The sequence below is a fragment of the Protopterus annectens genome, chromosome 12.part0, assembly GCF_019279795.1.
Source record: "Protopterus annectens isolate FY-2018-M chromosome 12.part0, PAN1.0, whole genome shotgun sequence".
Classification (NCBI taxonomy): domain Eukaryota; kingdom Metazoa; phylum Chordata; order Ceratodontiformes; family Protopteridae; genus Protopterus; species Protopterus annectens.
Window position 1 is genome coordinate 1,330,275,932 of NC_056746.1, and position 16,613 is coordinate 1,330,292,544.

Here is a 16,613-nt window from a genome sequence, read left to right on the forward strand (position 1 = left end):
GCTTTATCTCCTCCAGATTTGGAGGTAGAAGCGCCCCATTGCTTTGACCTGCATGAATCTTGCGACTGGTATCTGGAACCCTTATTACATCTGGATTTGCCCCTTTGAACTCTGTCTGACACAGGAAAGGACCAATTTTTTGTAGGCCAGTGTCTACTGGATCTTGGTAGCTGCACTTGTAAGAAGTCTTTAACAGTTTGCATAGACTTAGCTTTGTCTTCCATTTTCTTTAAAACCTCTTCTGCCTTAATACCAAACAGAGAATCATGCTGTAAAGGTGCATCTAGCAATTTAGCTTTATCACGATAAGGGAAATTTAGTTCAACCAAGCAAGCCTCCTAATCACAGATCCAGTAACTGCGGACCTGCAGGAGGCCTCTAAGGAGTCAAAATCACATTGCAAAGTATGCTTTCCAATTTGTTCAGCTGCATGCAATAATTCCTACAATTCTTTATTTTCTGCACATTCTGAAATCAACATCATTTTCTGTTTCAGCAATCCCATAACATGTTGTTGGTACTTAAGCATATGAAATTGACAGTTTAAGGCCCTGATTGCCAAGGTTGCAGATGTATAAACCTTTTTTCCCCATCTGTCCAGTGCCCTTGAATCTCTGTCAGAGGGGGTAGGATTTTTTGCTGTTGTGGCCTTAACTCCCTTTGGACCCTGTGAAATAGTTTCAGGATCAGCAGCAGGGTTTCTAATTAAACATTTATGTGAGTCAGGGACCCTGTAATATGTGTCAGGCTTACTGGGAGCCAGAGGTAAGGAGTCAGGGGGTCAAGCTTGACTCCGAAAACACATCATCCACAATGTCTAAAACAGAGGGAATGGCTAAAGGCCTGTGCTGAGGAAGAATAAGGAAATCCCTGAGCCTCTTTTTTGATTCTGAGAAGTCTTTACTCTCCCAGTGAAAATGCTCCCTCAAAGTATGCAAGGTTTCTCCAAATGAATAATCCTCAGGAGGAGATGCAGATGGTATAGACTCCTCTGCATCAGAATCCTCATAGGGAGGTACAGATAATTCCTGATCAGAAGAGGAATCGGAAGAAATAGAAACCTGATCTGAAGATTCATAATCAGTGTCTTGCCTAGGCCTCTTATCTGGAGGGGGATGGGTACCCCTGATCAAGGTAATAAGGTCTTCAGTCATTTTGATAATTTGTTTTTTTAGGCATAGAGGCCTGTGCACATGGCTCATGCATCGGTTTTTTAGTTTTAGAAGTTGCTTTTGTCTTTGGTTTTGCAGCTGTCATCGGTTTGATATACAAATGGTGAGGTCTGAATACACCCTCAGAAGCTGGTGCCTGCTCAGCGGCTCCGGACCCATCCGAGGGAGATACATCCATCGGTTCAACACCTTGAGTACATTGTGGCATGCCGGACTCCACATGGGTGTCGGTAGAGGCCTGCGACTCGAAGGTAGTGGGTATCAGGGGCTGTGAAAGCACCTCACTGAGTACCGGCGAACCAGCGACTGGCTTAGGAGAAGCTTCGTCGTCAGGTTTTGGTTCTCGACTGCCTTTCTCTGTCCTTTTCTTTGCATTTTTTATGTACTCCAGTAGTCAGATTGCTATCTGATGACATTTCTGGGTAGTTAAATTTGTTTCCAAAATACTTTGAGGCAAAAATATACTGACGCTTAATAGTGCATTAGTTAAATCTTGCACAAAACCGACAGCCAGGCACTTGTGATCAGGGTCTAGGAAAGGAATACAGTATAAATGGAAATCCTTATGAGGTATTTGCTTCCCACAAGTAATACAATTATTAACTTTTTCTGACATAGGTAAGGAGCAAGAAAAAAGTTTCCTCAACGGGGTACTTAGCTTTAGTGAAGACTTCGGTTCTGAAACTCAAACTTGAATATTTTAGTAGCTGGCCGACCGGCACTTGCGAAATGCTTCTGCTTCGGGCACCGCGTGGCAAGAAAGACTAAAGAAAATGGCGTCAGCTGCATGTTTTATGCTACTGATGACCTGATGTCATGGAAGAGAAGACAGCAACCGATGCAGGACCCAAGACTTTGGAATTCAGGCAGACTGAGGGCAACCTGTCAGCAGATTACCCAAATGTAATGACTGCAACAGTGAAACACAAAGAACATCTGCATTGACTGCAAATATCCATGACAGAATTACACAGACACCTTTCATTTTGCAAATCTTTATTACATTCCGATGTATTGCTAAAAGGATTCAAGGACTAACAGTACCTGCATGCTATACAGGAAGCATTTAATAGTGCCTTAATCAATCAGCCTGCAGTTACCATAGTATTAGTCCACTAAGGGATAGGTGTTCACATTGGGAAAGAAAGTACAGTCGTGTACACTTACCATAAATGTAGATGTTCGAGTGTATTCACTGTTGCAGTCATTACATTTGGGTAATCTGCTAGCAGGTTGCCCTCAGTCGGCCTGAATAACAAAGTCTTGGGTCCTGCATCGGTTGCTGTCTCCTCTTCCATGACGTCAGGTCATCAGGGGTATAAAACATGCAGCTGATGCCATTTTATTCAGTTTTTCTTGCCTCAGATGTCAGGTGCCCCCCAAATGGGGAGCAAATATATATATATATATATATATATATATATATATATATATATATATATATAAACAGTAAATATATATAAATGCACGTTTAGAAACATAAACTTTACCTTCATCTAAAAGCAAATACACCACAAAGGCTTTATTGTATAATGAAGGAAAGAAAAGGTACAGAAAGGGGGATGGCAGGTGGGTAACCCGGACTGCAACAGTGAATACACTCTAACATCTACATTTATGGTAAGTGTACACAACTGTACTATGTTCTTCGTGTTTCACTGTTGCAGTCATTACATTTGGGTAGAATCCCAAAGCTATGGATCAGAGGATTGAACTAAACAGCATTAAGAACGGCTATAAGGCCCTGCAGAACTGCAGTGGCAAAGCCTGCCCTGGATTTGGAGAAGAGAGGCAAATGATAATGCTTTGTGAAAGTATGAAGAGAGCTCCAAGTAGCAGCTTCTAGAATGTCTTTGGTTGGAACCCCTCTGAGAAAAGCTGCTGAAGTAGAGGCAGCCCTGGTGGAATGTGATCTGATCCCCTTGGGCACAGGTTTACCATGGTGCAAGTAGCAGAAACGAATGCAGTGGCTTATCCACTTAGAAATAGTCTGCTTTGATATAGCCTTCCCCTCTGACCCTGCAGCAAATGCTACCAGTAGTTACTCAGACTTTCTTAGAGCTTTGGTCCTGTTAAAGTAGAATCTTAGTTGTTTGTGTACATCCAATGAATGCAGGATCCGCTCCCCCTTGTTCTGAGGATTTGGGTAAAATGTTGGCAGGTTAATGGTCTGGTTAAGAGCCACACTGGATACCACCTTAGGCATAAAAGAAAGACTGGTCCTGAGGGACACCCTGTCTGGGTAAAATATAATAAAAGGCTCCACTGCCATGAGAGCCTGTAGTTCTGAAACCCTTCTTGCTGAAGTGACTGCCAAGAGAAAAGCTGTTTTCCAAGATAGAAATTTTATATCCGCAGTAGCTGCTGGTTCAAAAGGAGGCAGAGTGAGTTTTTCCAGCACAAAACTGCGGTCCCATGCAGGAGTTGGTGATCTTCTGGGAGGCCTTAAATTTTTGGCCCCTCTAAGGTACTGTTTAAGCAGAGGATGAGAAAAGAGGAGAGGCTCTGTGTTGTAATGAGCCGAGATGGCAGAGGCATGGATTTTTATTGAAGAAAAAAATAAGCCCTTGTCAAGCATCTCAGTCAAATATTGTAAAATCTGAGGAATATTGGGCTTTGCTGTGTCTGTTCCTTGTGCTGGGTTCCAAGCACAGAATCTCTTCCATTTATCAGCATAAGATTTTCTAGTACTAGGCCTTCTGGCTTCCAAAATGACATCCATTACAGATTTACTGAGAGGTGTTGTTTGAATAATTAGTTGATCAGCCATGCTGCAAGATTCAGAGTTTGGAGCTGAGTGTGCAGAATTTGATAGTTCTGCTGAGACAGTAGATGAGGTATTTGAGGCAAGTACCATGCAGGAAGCTGAGACATATTCCTTAGAAGTGGGTACCAGTGCTGGTGAGGCCAGTCCAGAGCAACTAGAATAATTTTTGGTTTTTCCTGTCTGACTTTTAGTAAGACCTTGGAGAAAAGAGGCAGAGGGGGAAAGGCATAGACTGATAGGTTTTTCCAGCTGAAGGATAGGGCATCCACTTTCCATGCTATTTTGTGATGAGTTCTTGTGCAGAATTTATTCAACTGATAATTTTGGGGAGAGGCAAATAGATCTATGTCTGGGCTCCCCCATTTCTGTGTTAACATGCTGAAGATTTGTGGATCCAATTTCCATTCGTGCGGGTCCATAAGATTTCTGCTTAGGACATCTGCCAGAGTATTTTGCTTTCCTGGCAGGAATTGAGCTTGAAGATGTATTTGGTAAGTCAAGGATGTGTTCCACAAGGCCATGGCTAGTCTGCAAATGGGGTAGGAATGTGTACCTCCTGCTTGTTTATGTACCACATAACTGTGGTGTTGTCCGTCTTTATCAGTAGTTGTCCTGGATGAAGTAAGTCCTTGAAGGCTGTCAGAGCATTCTGAACAGCTAGCATCTCTTTATGGTTGATAGGCAGATGCATTTGGTTTGGGCTCCATTTGCCCTGAATGCATCTCTCTTCCAGGTGGGCCCCCCCAAGCATAGTCTGATGTGTCTGTAGTTAGGGTTTGGGTGGCAGGGGGTAGAGTGAATGACAGTCCCTTGTTTTGGTGATATGTCTCTGTCCACCAAAGAAACTCCTGTTGTAGGCAGGGAATGAGAGGAATCAGTGTTTCCAGACTGTGACAATGTTGACTCCATAAACTTTTAGGTACCATTGAAGTTTCCTCATATGCAGTCTCGCATACGGAATTAGTAGAATGCAGGATGCCATGAACCTCAAAGCCTGCAGAATTTGTTTTGCAGTTAACTGGGTTTTTGTTGCCATTTGTTTGAAGTATGTTATCAGTTGCCTTTGTTCGTCTGGCGTGAGGTAAGCCATCTGGGCAGTTGTATTCAAGCTTGCACCCAGGAATGTAATTATTTGAGAGGGTACCAGTTGTGATTTCTTTTCATTTATGGTGTACCCTAGGCATACTAGAAGCCTTTTTACAAACACCAGATGCTGAAGAAGAGTGTCCTTGTCCTCTGCTTGAATGAGACAGTCGTCCAGATAAGGATACATTTGTATGCTTCTTTGTCTGCAGAATGCAATTACTGGTGCCAGGCACTTTGTAAAGACCCTGGGCACAGTAGATAAGCCAAAGGGCAGTGCAGAGAATTGGTAATGCAAAAAACCTGCTTTGAAGCGGAGGTATCTTCTGCATGATTCCCTTATTGGGATATGCAGGTATGCCTCTTAAGTCTAGAGTCGCTAACCAAGCGTTCCTGCCCAGCATCGGCAGTAGATGTTGTAAAGTCAGCATTCTGAATTTTGGAATGTCCAGGAACGTGTTCAAAATCGATAAGTCCAGTATTGGACACCAAGAATTGTCTTTTCTGGGTACCAGGAAAAGTCTTGAATAAAAACCTTGTCCTTTTTCCTTTTCTGGTACCGGTTGGATAGACCCATATCCATGAGGGACATGACTTGTTTCTGAGCCTCTGTCCACTGGTTTTGTGGCAAATCCAGCCATCCATTTGGAATTGGCAAAGTATGGAAATGAAATCTGTACCCCTGGGATACTATGTTTAATACACACTTGTCCTGGGTAATTAACTGCCAATTTTGAGCATGAAGTGCTAGTTTTCCTCCCAAGGGGGCTGCCAAAAGATAAGTGCTTGGTGATGGTAGAGGAAAGTCATTCAGAATGCTTACTGTAGGGTTGTGCTTTGTTTCCTCCAGATTTGGAGGTAGAGGCACCCTATTGCTTTGACCTGTAAGAACCCTGTGATTGGTATCTGGAGCCTTTTGTGCACCTGGATTTGCCCTGAGTGGCTCTGTTGAACACAGGAAAGGACCAATTTTTAGTAGGCCAGTGTCTACTGAACCTGCGTGGCTGCACTTGCAAGAAATCTTTTACAGTTTGCATAGATTTTCTTTAAAACCTCTTCTGCCTTATTACCAAACAGAGTATCATGCTTCAAAGGGGCATCCAACAATTTAGCTTTAACATGATCATGCAAATTTTGCTCCTTGAGCCAGGCATGCCTTCTAATCACAGATCCAGTAATGGTGGCCCTACAAGAGGCCTCCAAGGAATCAAAACCGCATTGCAAAGTATGCTTTCCAACTTGTTCTGCTGAATGCAATAATTCATGTAACTCTTTATTTTCCACACAATCAGAAATCAACATCATTTTCTGTTTCAGTAAGCCCATAACATGCTGTTGATATTTAAGCATATGAAACTGGCATTTTAAAGCCCTGATTGCCAAGGTTACAGATGTATAAACCTTCTTACCCCATCTATCCAGTGCCCTGGAATCTCTATCAGAAGGGGTAGGATTCTTGGCTGTAGAGGCCTTTACACCCCTGGGACCCTGAGAAATAGTTTCAGGACCAGCAGCAGGATTTTTGAAAAGAAATTTGTGGGAGTCAGGAACCCTGTAATATCTGTCTGGCTTACTAGGAGCCGGAGGCAGGGAAAAGTACAGTTGTGTACACTTACCATTAATGTAGATGTTCGAGTGTATTCACTGTTGCAGTCATTACACTTGGGTTATCCTGCTGGCAGGCTAACCTCAGTCGGCCTGAATTCCAAAGTCTAGGTCTGGTGTCGGTTGCTGTCACCTCTTCCCTGACGTCAGTGTGCCAGGGGTATAAAAGATGCAGCCGACACCATTTTCTTCAATTGTTCTTGCCCCAGATGTCAGGTGCCCCCAAAAGGGTAGGCTAAACATATGCCAATAAAACATGCATGCACCAAAATATATAGCACCTTCATCTACAAGCAAATACACCACATAGGTCGTATAGATTAGAGAAGTGCAGATACGTTGCAGCAGAGATATGGGGGATGGTGGGTGGGTAACCTGGACTGCAACAGTGAATACACCCGAACATCTACATTTATGGTAAGTGTACACAACTGTACTATGTTCTTCATGTTTCACTGTTGCAGTCATTACACTTGGGTTGAATCCCAAAGCTATGGTTGGGAGGCTGGAGCTAAATAGCATTAGGAGCGGCTATGAGGCACTGCAGAACTGCAGTGGCAAAGCCTGACCTGGATTTAGAGTATTGTGGTAAATGATAGTGCTTTGTAAAGGTGTGCACTGAACTCCAGGTAGCAGCCTCTAAAATGTCTTTGGTTGGTACTCCCCCGTGGAAGGCTGCTGAAGTGGCTGCTGCTCTGGTTGAATGTGGCCTAATGCCCTTAGGCACTGGCTTGCCATGTTGTGAATAGCAGAAACAAATGCAGTGGCCTATACACTTTGAAATAGTCTGCTTTGAGATAGCCTTTCCTTGTGATCCTGCAGCATATGCCACTAGTAGTTGCTCTGTCTTTCTGAAAGCTTTGGTTCTGTCCAAGTAGAAGCGTAGCTGTCTGTGTATGTCCAAAGAATGCAGAATTCTCTCCCCCTTATTCTGAGGGTTTGGATAAAAAGTAGGCAGATGAATAGTTTGGTTAAGGGCCACACTGGACACTACCTTAGGCATAAATGTCGGGTTTGTCCTCAGAGAAACCCTGTCTGGATAAAAAATGATAAAAGGTTCCACAGCCATGAGTGCCTGTAGCTCTGAGACTCATCTTGTAGAGATTATTGCTAGGAGCAGAGCTGTTTTCCAAGATAAAAACTTTATATCAGCTGTAGTGGCTGACTCAAAAGGAGGCAGGGTGAGTTTTTCCAAAACATAATTGAGGTCCCATGGTGGTATTGGTGATCTCCTAGGAGGCCTTAAGTTTTTGGCTCCTCTGAGGTACTGCCTTAACAAGGGATGAGAAAAGATTGGTGGCTCTGTATTGTAATGAGCCGAAATGGCAGAGGCATGAATTTTAATTGATGAAAAGGATAGGCCTTTGTCCAGCATCTCAGTTAAGTATTACAAAATCTGAGGAATATTTGGTACAGCTGTGTCAATTCCTTGTGCCTGGTTCCAAGCACAGAATCTCTTCCATTTTCCAGCATAAGATTTTCTGGTACTAGGCCTTATGGCCTCCAAAATGACATCCATTACAGCTTTAGTGAGAGGCGCATTTTGTATCACTACATTTTCCGCCATGCTGCCAGATTTAAGGTCTTTAGTTGGCTGTGCAGGATCTGATTGTTTTGTTGGGATAGTAGAAAAGGTATTTGAGGCAAGGTCCAAGCCGGGCATTGAGACAAGTTCCTTAGGATTGGATATCAGTGCTGGTGGGGCCAGTCTGGGGCAATCAGTATCATCTTTGGCTTCTCTTGTCTGACCTATAGGAGTACCTTGGGGAGAAGAGGCAGTGGAGGAAAGGCATATACTGCTAAGCTTTTCCAGCTGAAAGATAGGGCGTCCACTTTCCATGCTTGTCTGTGATAAGTCCTTGTGCAGAATCTTTTTAGTTGGTAGTTGTGAGGAGAGGCAAATAGATCTATATCCGGGCATCCCCATTTCCTTGTTATCATGCTGAAGACTTGTGGATCCAATTTCCACTCGTGGAGATCCATGAGGTTTCTGCTTAGTTTGTCTCCCAGAGTATTTATCTTTCCTGGCAGGAATTGTGCCTGCAGATGTACTTGGTAAGTCAATGCTGTGTCCCACAAAGTCATGGCTAGTCTGCAAAGGGGGTAAGAATGAGTGCCTCCCTGCTTGTTTATATACCACGTGACCGTGGTGTTATCTGTCTTTATCAGTAGTTGTCCCGGATGAAGTAGGTCCTTGAAGGCGGTCAGGGCATTCTGAACAGCTAGCATCTCTTTTTGATTGATATGTAGATGCATTTGGTTTGCGGACCATGTGCCTTGAATACATCTTCCTGCCATGTGGGCCCCCCAGACATAATCTGATGCATCCATTATTAATGTCTGCCTGGCTGGGGGTAAAGTGAATGGCTGTCACTTGTTCTGGTGACAAGCCTTCGCCCACCAACGAAACTCCTGTTGCAGGCAGGGAATGAGGGTAATTATTGTTTCCAGGCTGTGGCAGTGTTGAGTCCAAACACTTTTTAGGTACCATTGAAGTTTCCTCATATGCAGTCTCGCATATGGAATTAGTAGAATGCAGGATGCCATGTAGCTCAAAGCCTGCAGAATTTTTCTTGCAGATAAATGGGCCTTTGTTGCCAACAAGTTGAAATAGGTAGTCAGTTGCCTTTGTCTGGTGTGAGATAAGCCATCTGGGCAGTTGTATTTAAGCTTGCACCCAGGAATATTATCTCTTGAGAGGGTACTAGTTTTGATTTCTTTTCGTTGACTGTGTACCCTAGGCCTGTTAGAAATCTCTTTACAAACATCAGATGCTGTAGTAGAATGTCCTTGTTCTCTGCTTGAATGAGGCAGTCATCCAAGTACGGATATATTTGTATTCCTCTTTGTCTGCAGAATGCAATTACTGGTGCCAGGCACTTTGCGAAGACCCTGGGCGCAGTAGATAAGCCAAAGGGCATTGCAAAGAATTGGTAGTGCATTGAGCCAGCTTTGAATCTGAGGTATCTTCTGCATGTTTGTCTGATTGGGACATGCAGGTATGCCTCTTTTAGGTCTAAAGTCACAAGCCAAGCCTTCTTGCCTAGCATGGGCAGAAGTTGCTGTAGAGTCAACATTTTGAATTTTGGTATACCCAGAAATGTATTTAGAATAGGTAGGTCCAGTATTGGTCTCCAGGTCTTGTTCTTTCTTGGTACCAAGAACAGTCTTGAATAAAAACCTTGTCCCTGCTCTTGCTCTGGTACTTGTTGAATGGCCCTCATGTCCATGAGGGATGAGACTTGCTTTTGTGCCTCTGCCCATTGATGTTTTGGCAGGTCTGGCCAACCGTTTGCCCTTGGCAGTGTATGGAAGTGAAACTTGTAGCCCTGTGACACTATGTCTAGGACCCATTTGTCCTGGGTTATTATGTGCCAGTTTTGATAAAAAAGTGCTATTTTTCCCCCTAAAGGTGCTGCCAGAAGATAAGTGCTTGGTGCAGGCAGGGGGAAGTCATTGGGACTGTTTCCTGTATGGCTGTGATTTGTCTTCTCCACTTTTGGAGGTAGAAGCACCCCATTGTTTAGACCTGTACGAACCTTGGGGCTGGGATCTGCCTCTTCGGCATCTGTATCTGTCCCTTTGTGGTCTGTCTGACACTGGAAAGGACCAATTCTTTGTAGGCCAGTGTCTGCTACATCTTGGAGGCTGACCCTGTAAGAAATCCTTAACTGTTTGCGTAGATTTAGCTTTGTCCTCCATCTTCTTTAACACCTCTTCTGCTTTAACACCAAACAAAGTATCATGCTGTAATGGGGCATCTAATAATTTTGCTTTGACATGATCACATTTAGACCAAATCCTCTAGGCATTACACACAGTATATTATTGTTCGTCTCCATACAGCTGTTGCAATAGATTCCAAACAACACTTCAACGTTGTCTTCCTCACAAGTAAGGCAAAGGGACAACGCCCAAGTGGAGTACTCAATTCTACTCCACTGTAGCCATGGTATTGGCTAAGGCAGTAGCAGTGCATCTGATGTGCATGTAATTAGCTACTTAGTAACAACAATTGGTCATCGGGATAGCACATGTTACTGATCTGTAACTATAAAAGGTTGCCTTGTCACACATTCATACCATCTGTATCTACATGTAGGACAGTACAAAACACTGAAAGACGAACCGAAATTGAGTATTACATTAGTTAAAAACACCTCCGATTACTAAGACGGTATGTATAACATGTAATATTTCTGTGTATGTAGTATCTGTACTGTAAGAATTACAGTGTAATCAATACATATAGTGGAAATAGCTATCTTGTAGCGATGTATTGTTGAGAAGTAGTAATGCTTGTAGTATTCTATGCGTGTACTGCTGTAGGTCACACAGCACACTCCACATACACTACAAGGGATGATATGGGCTTGGAACCCGTCAATTCGCTTCCAGCCACTGTCAGTGTCAAGACTGGTCCAGCAAGTATGTTCTATAACAGGGGATAGTATATGTCGATATATTGTAACAGTCGACATATGTATGGGTGTATAAGTAAGATAAACATGTTAAAGACGGGCTTACCATGCAAATATGGTGTGCATTGTGGGATATTGTGCCAACAACTGTGTAATGTACAGTATTTTAGGCAGATCTGTATTCTATTCTACATAGCAGTTCTGTTATGTTATGCAAACAGTAGTTATGTCTATTGGCAATTACCATACTCAATGACAGGATACATAGCATTAGTATTCATCTGACAGGTTAGCAGCATGATAGCAAAGATAATTGGAAGAGCCAGGTAACTATCCATGCACATAACACATGTAATATCCACCTCTCTACTATCGTTTGCAAGCAATAACAGCTGTGCATGTGTACATGTTATGCAAATGTGTAGTGACCCTTGTTACAGGGCTGGGCCAGATGGCTATGTGCACACCTACATAGAGTGGATATTGAGAATACAGACACACTGGTTGAACTAGCAAGTTTGTGTAGCCCAACCTCTCATTGCCAACCTAACAGCCGCCTGCACATACTGTATGTAAGATAGTGCACAGCACTGGTAATGAAACCGGTTGCACATCATCTTTAACTCCAGTGTAACATCTGCAGTAGGAGTGTAAGATGTAGGAGACAGCTGCCCGTGTGTAACAGCCGCATCATAGGTGATGGCTCACACTATCTGATTATAGCCTGATCATGCTGATAGTGGGATCAGAGCCTATTGCTACATGACTCTGTTTGGGGAGTGGGTGTCTGTGCCCAACAGAGCGCATGGTCCTGGTGGATATGTGAGTATATACCCAGAGAAGGAAACAGACCTGTAGACACTTGCATCATCTGTAATCAACTAACAGGATGTGATATGCTCCTCAGAGGAGGTTTGCTGCTAAAGGTAGCTACAATGTTTCCGTAATAGCCAGTGTTGTCACGTCCATAGCACAAATATTTACACGTGAGCATCACTGTCTAAAACATCTTCATAGGCAATACGTAAACTAAATACAGTACTTGGTACTTGTAGTACTGAATGCTCATACAGGCATGTCCACTAGTCAGCTACTGGTGTTTCCTAATGTCAGCTTTGTGTATGTGGCCATCCTGGGGGAACGTAATTTCTATGCCATGTACACTGCCAGACCCACCTAATACCATGCCCCACACATTGTCTGGGATGCAGCTACAGGGGTAAGCTGGAAGGCAGCCCAGTCTACAGCCATGACTGGACTGGACTGGACAGTCATGAGGTGAAGGTTAACACATGCAGCTCATCAACACAACAAACACATACCCTTACCAGAACACAGTAAGAACACCCACACACACTACCGGAAATCACACACATTCACAGATGCGTCTAAGTATCTGGCCAAACAAGTGACCCCCCCCAAGCAGGATGAGACAGACTCCGAAATACACAAACTGTATGACATGGTTTGCATAACTGTGCCACACCTCTGAACACATGAGCGGAAACATGCCCAACAGTACTCATTTGTGAATGCAAACTCTAGCACTATGTTACACACCGACCTATACGAGGGCATACATACTGTCAGCTGCCTGTCTGCCATGATTAGCCACATACTCATACACTCAGACCACCTTTTGAACTATACACATGGCTCTGGCATATTCCATGTTGTTGTGCAGGAACTGTGATACAGTAGTCTGGACTGCATAGAAATACATGTAGTAACTGCCAGGTCTTGTAGCCCATGCAGGTATGTCCCAAGGCCTGGGTAGCATTCTGCCATTGGCCAGAATGATACTGCAGTACAGGGACAAAAGGATTGTATTCCACATTTGTCTAGTGTAGTGGTGCATGTCACAGGGTATCCAGTATCTGTTGCGCTGGGATAACATGGTTGACAGACCACGATGCTTTGCCAGACAGGGCCTGCACCTGTCACCCCTGGGAATCTGGATACAGCCTAGGGCTCATGCTTCCCCTATAGTGCCTTCATCAAGCATGGGTCCACTGCTGTTACAGGGACAGCCAAGCAATAAACTGCCGGTCTCGCTACACAATTATACATGTCAGAAACACTATATGGACACACATATGTCAATCCCTAACATGGAGAACATATCTGTGCAGTGACTGAGACATGTTTCAACACTCTGAAGAGCACATCTGCATGACCATGTTATAACACATACCCACTAACCTTTATTGGAACACACGGGCTGCAGGTGTGTCCATATTCCTGAAGGGTATGTACTCCCCCATGCTAATTGCACTTGCATAACATCAGATGCATTGTGCTGAGCAACTACCTGTGTGTCACAGTGGAATTCAAAATGCACCTTGAGACAGATCACCCACCAGGCCACGGACTTCCAAACTGTCATAATGTGGTGTAATGGGGAAGATTAGGTCTGAGACAGAACCATAATATTGGCTACTCTCAACTATCCCATTATGAACTGGGAAGACTCCTCATGTACCAACACCTGCGCTCAATGCATGTTGGATTCCATCGACCCCACTGACATGGATCACAGTAGTCACACAAACAGGGCTAACAGTATGCTACACATAGCTAGTCTCCAATGCCAATGTTATGCTTCCTAAGAGCAGAGTGGTGAGTGCCATGGCAATCATGCAGATGGACAATGCATGTGCAAATGCCGAATCCTACACAAATGAACCTTAAGCAGTCACATATGTGCAGTGATTGTGCCATTGAAAAAGATCCAGGAGTCAATCCAACACAAACAAGTAGGCAAACTGGTGGTACCATGTTTTAAACTGTACCACAGAAGGTAGTAACTGTTGCAAGAGTAAACACACATGAGTGTAGGTGATCCCTGGTCAGCCTTAGTAAGATGCAGATACACCATATAAAACCACGCAAAGCAACCGTGAAACCAGTCAGCCACATATTATGAGGCCAAGCACAGAGCATTCTATAGCTGTGTCGTTAATCGTAATGGCAAAGACAAGACCTGCCATGTTGCATAGCACTATGGCATGGGAAGTACTGCACCTACAGAAATAGCACCCGTTCATCCAGATAGGGTCTTGGAGAACCTAAACCCACTCTCACCTCCCCCCACCCCCAACAGGTACACTTAGTAATATATCCATGTACACTACCTCACAGCATGAGGTACTCCAATTCAATTCTCGGCTGGGCTTGGGAGTGCCTTCTGTGTGGAGTCTGCATGTCCTCCCCGCGGTTGGGTAGCGTTCGAAAGACATGCGTGTGTAAATGGTCATGCCTTCATTGAAGGTTGAGCGTCGAGCTGGCACCTTGGCATTTTGTAAAAATCTACTGCCAATCATTAGTGGACTGGATTTCTGCTGTGGCGACCTCTTACCGGGAAAAGTTGAAAGACAAACAAACAAACACTACAGGGCCCCTGTACTAACAACTATGCAGGTACAAGCTTCACTCTCTAATGCCATACATACAGCTTTCATGGGACCTGTCAACATCCCAGGGTGTATCCTACACAAATGTAAGAACATTCAGCTATCCGCATACACATCATGTTCAATCATAGCTCCATGTCAGGCTGTGTACACACCGAATGGTGCACAGCAACAGTTATCACACCCCACAAAGGGGGAGACCATTGATAATGGGGCATAGTGCACAACTACCCTGCTGAGTCTGGTCTGTACGGCCATGAACCATGGTCAATGTAATTGATGTACTCGGTACAGATGTAGATGACAGTAGAGTTGATTCACACTGCATATCATGACCTTGCCAGGTCGTAGGACACCATCACCCATACTGTGTTCCAGCTACACTCAGTAAACTATGTGTATATTCCTATGTCACAGGAGTGGTTGGCAACTGGACTGCTGGCAGAACCCACACTACAGAAGGTGTCTGATGAATACACGCACATCAAACCAGTGCCAGCCACAGTAATACAGGGGTCATTCCTGGTACTGTCCCTCTTTGTTATCTATACCACATAAACTAACACAGAAGGCATCAGCCTATTGATGTTTGCAAATGACTATGAACTAGGAGCAATAGTTGACTCAATGTGTGCTGCGTTCAACATACAGAAGGGCCTTAGTTTGTCAGATGTGTGGTGTGTGATGTATGGCCACAATCTGACAGCTAAGTATTGCATTGTCATCCCAATGTTACAAACCCTGTACCCATTAACTACCACCTAGGCAGCGGTCAACATAATGGCAACTGTGTGTATGGGATGCAAGCTGGACAGTACTTTCCTTTGATAGTTACATCACCACAAAAGACTGGTAGTCATATGTGGCACCCCTAATCATGACAGGGTGGCATCCAGGAATATAGAGATAACTGTTCAGTCATACTCATAGGTTCATAGGTTCATAGGTTGATACTAGGCTATCTGCCCTAGGGCATTTACAAGCCTAGCCAGAGTGTGTTTGGCTTTCACCACCCTTCTTAGATTAGTTGACTGTGCCTCTATATAGTAGGTCACAGAAGATAGCCCATTTAAGGTTAGTTTACCATGCCTCTGTTTAGCAGTGACACAGAAGAGATCCCAGGGGGTAAATTTACGATCTCCCATCCAAACGTCAAGATTCTTCTTGAAGAGGGTCATTGAGGGGCTCTGTCTGACATGGATTAGGATTTTGTTCCAGAGTGACTGGAGCCTCTGGGATATGAATCTTTCCCTCCAGCAAGTTCTATTTATTTCTGTGCTGAGGTTTAAGTCATTGGAGCATGTAGTTCTGATGGATTTGGATTTCTTGAGGTGGAGCATGTCCATTAATTCTGGGTTGGACATGGCTTTATACATCAGGCACAGATCGCCTCTGAGTAGGTGGTAAGCAACTGAGTAGAGCTGGAGTTTCTTTAGCCTAACTGCGTAGGGCATCTGTTTGAGTCCCTTGATCTCTTGGTGAGGTACTTTTGGGGTCTTTCTAGTTATAGCAGGTGTCGGGTAAGTTACATCCCACATGGGGCATTGTATTCAATTATCGGCCTGATGAGTGATGAGTAGAGGGGCACAATGACCTCTTTTGATCTAGATGTGAACCCCTTCACGATAAGGTGGGCTATATAGAAAGTCTTTCTAACCACTTTGGCAATGTGATTGTCAAAGGAGAGATTGCAATCTACTTGGGTCCCCAAATCCCTAATTACTTCTTCCATACTTAATGGATTACCAACTATGTGGTAATTTGTGGGCACTTTGTTTTTCCCAAAGGGGATTACTATGCACTTTTTGGCATTTAGCTTTAGGCCATGGCTCTGGCACCAGTTTTCCATCTCTGTGAGACCTTTTTGGAGGATGCTTGTGTCAGCTGGTGAATCGATTATGGCCCCCAGTTTGCAGTCATCTGCAAACTTTGTCAGCCATAGTCCTCCTGTGTTAGCCTGTACCTCAGATAAATATATACCGAAAAAGAAAGGTCCCAGGACTGAGCCTTGTGGGATGCCACTTGTAACTGGTTTAGAGTATGACATGGCACCTGCAATTCTGACCATGTGGGTTCTATCCCTAAGCCAGTTTGCAACCCATCTTGTGACATAGGGGTTGATATTTAAGCTGGTGAGCTTATTTATGATGCC

General features: G+C 44.0%; 1 protein-coding gene across 4 annotated transcripts in view; it reads right to left on the minus strand.

Annotated features, from left to right (window-relative positions):
* The window catches only part of RGS19 (regulator of G protein signaling 19), an 895,116-nt gene that overhangs the window by 537,378 nt on the left and 341,125 nt on the right, over nucleotides 1-16,613 (minus strand). The gene's annotated exons all lie outside the window — the stretch shown is intronic.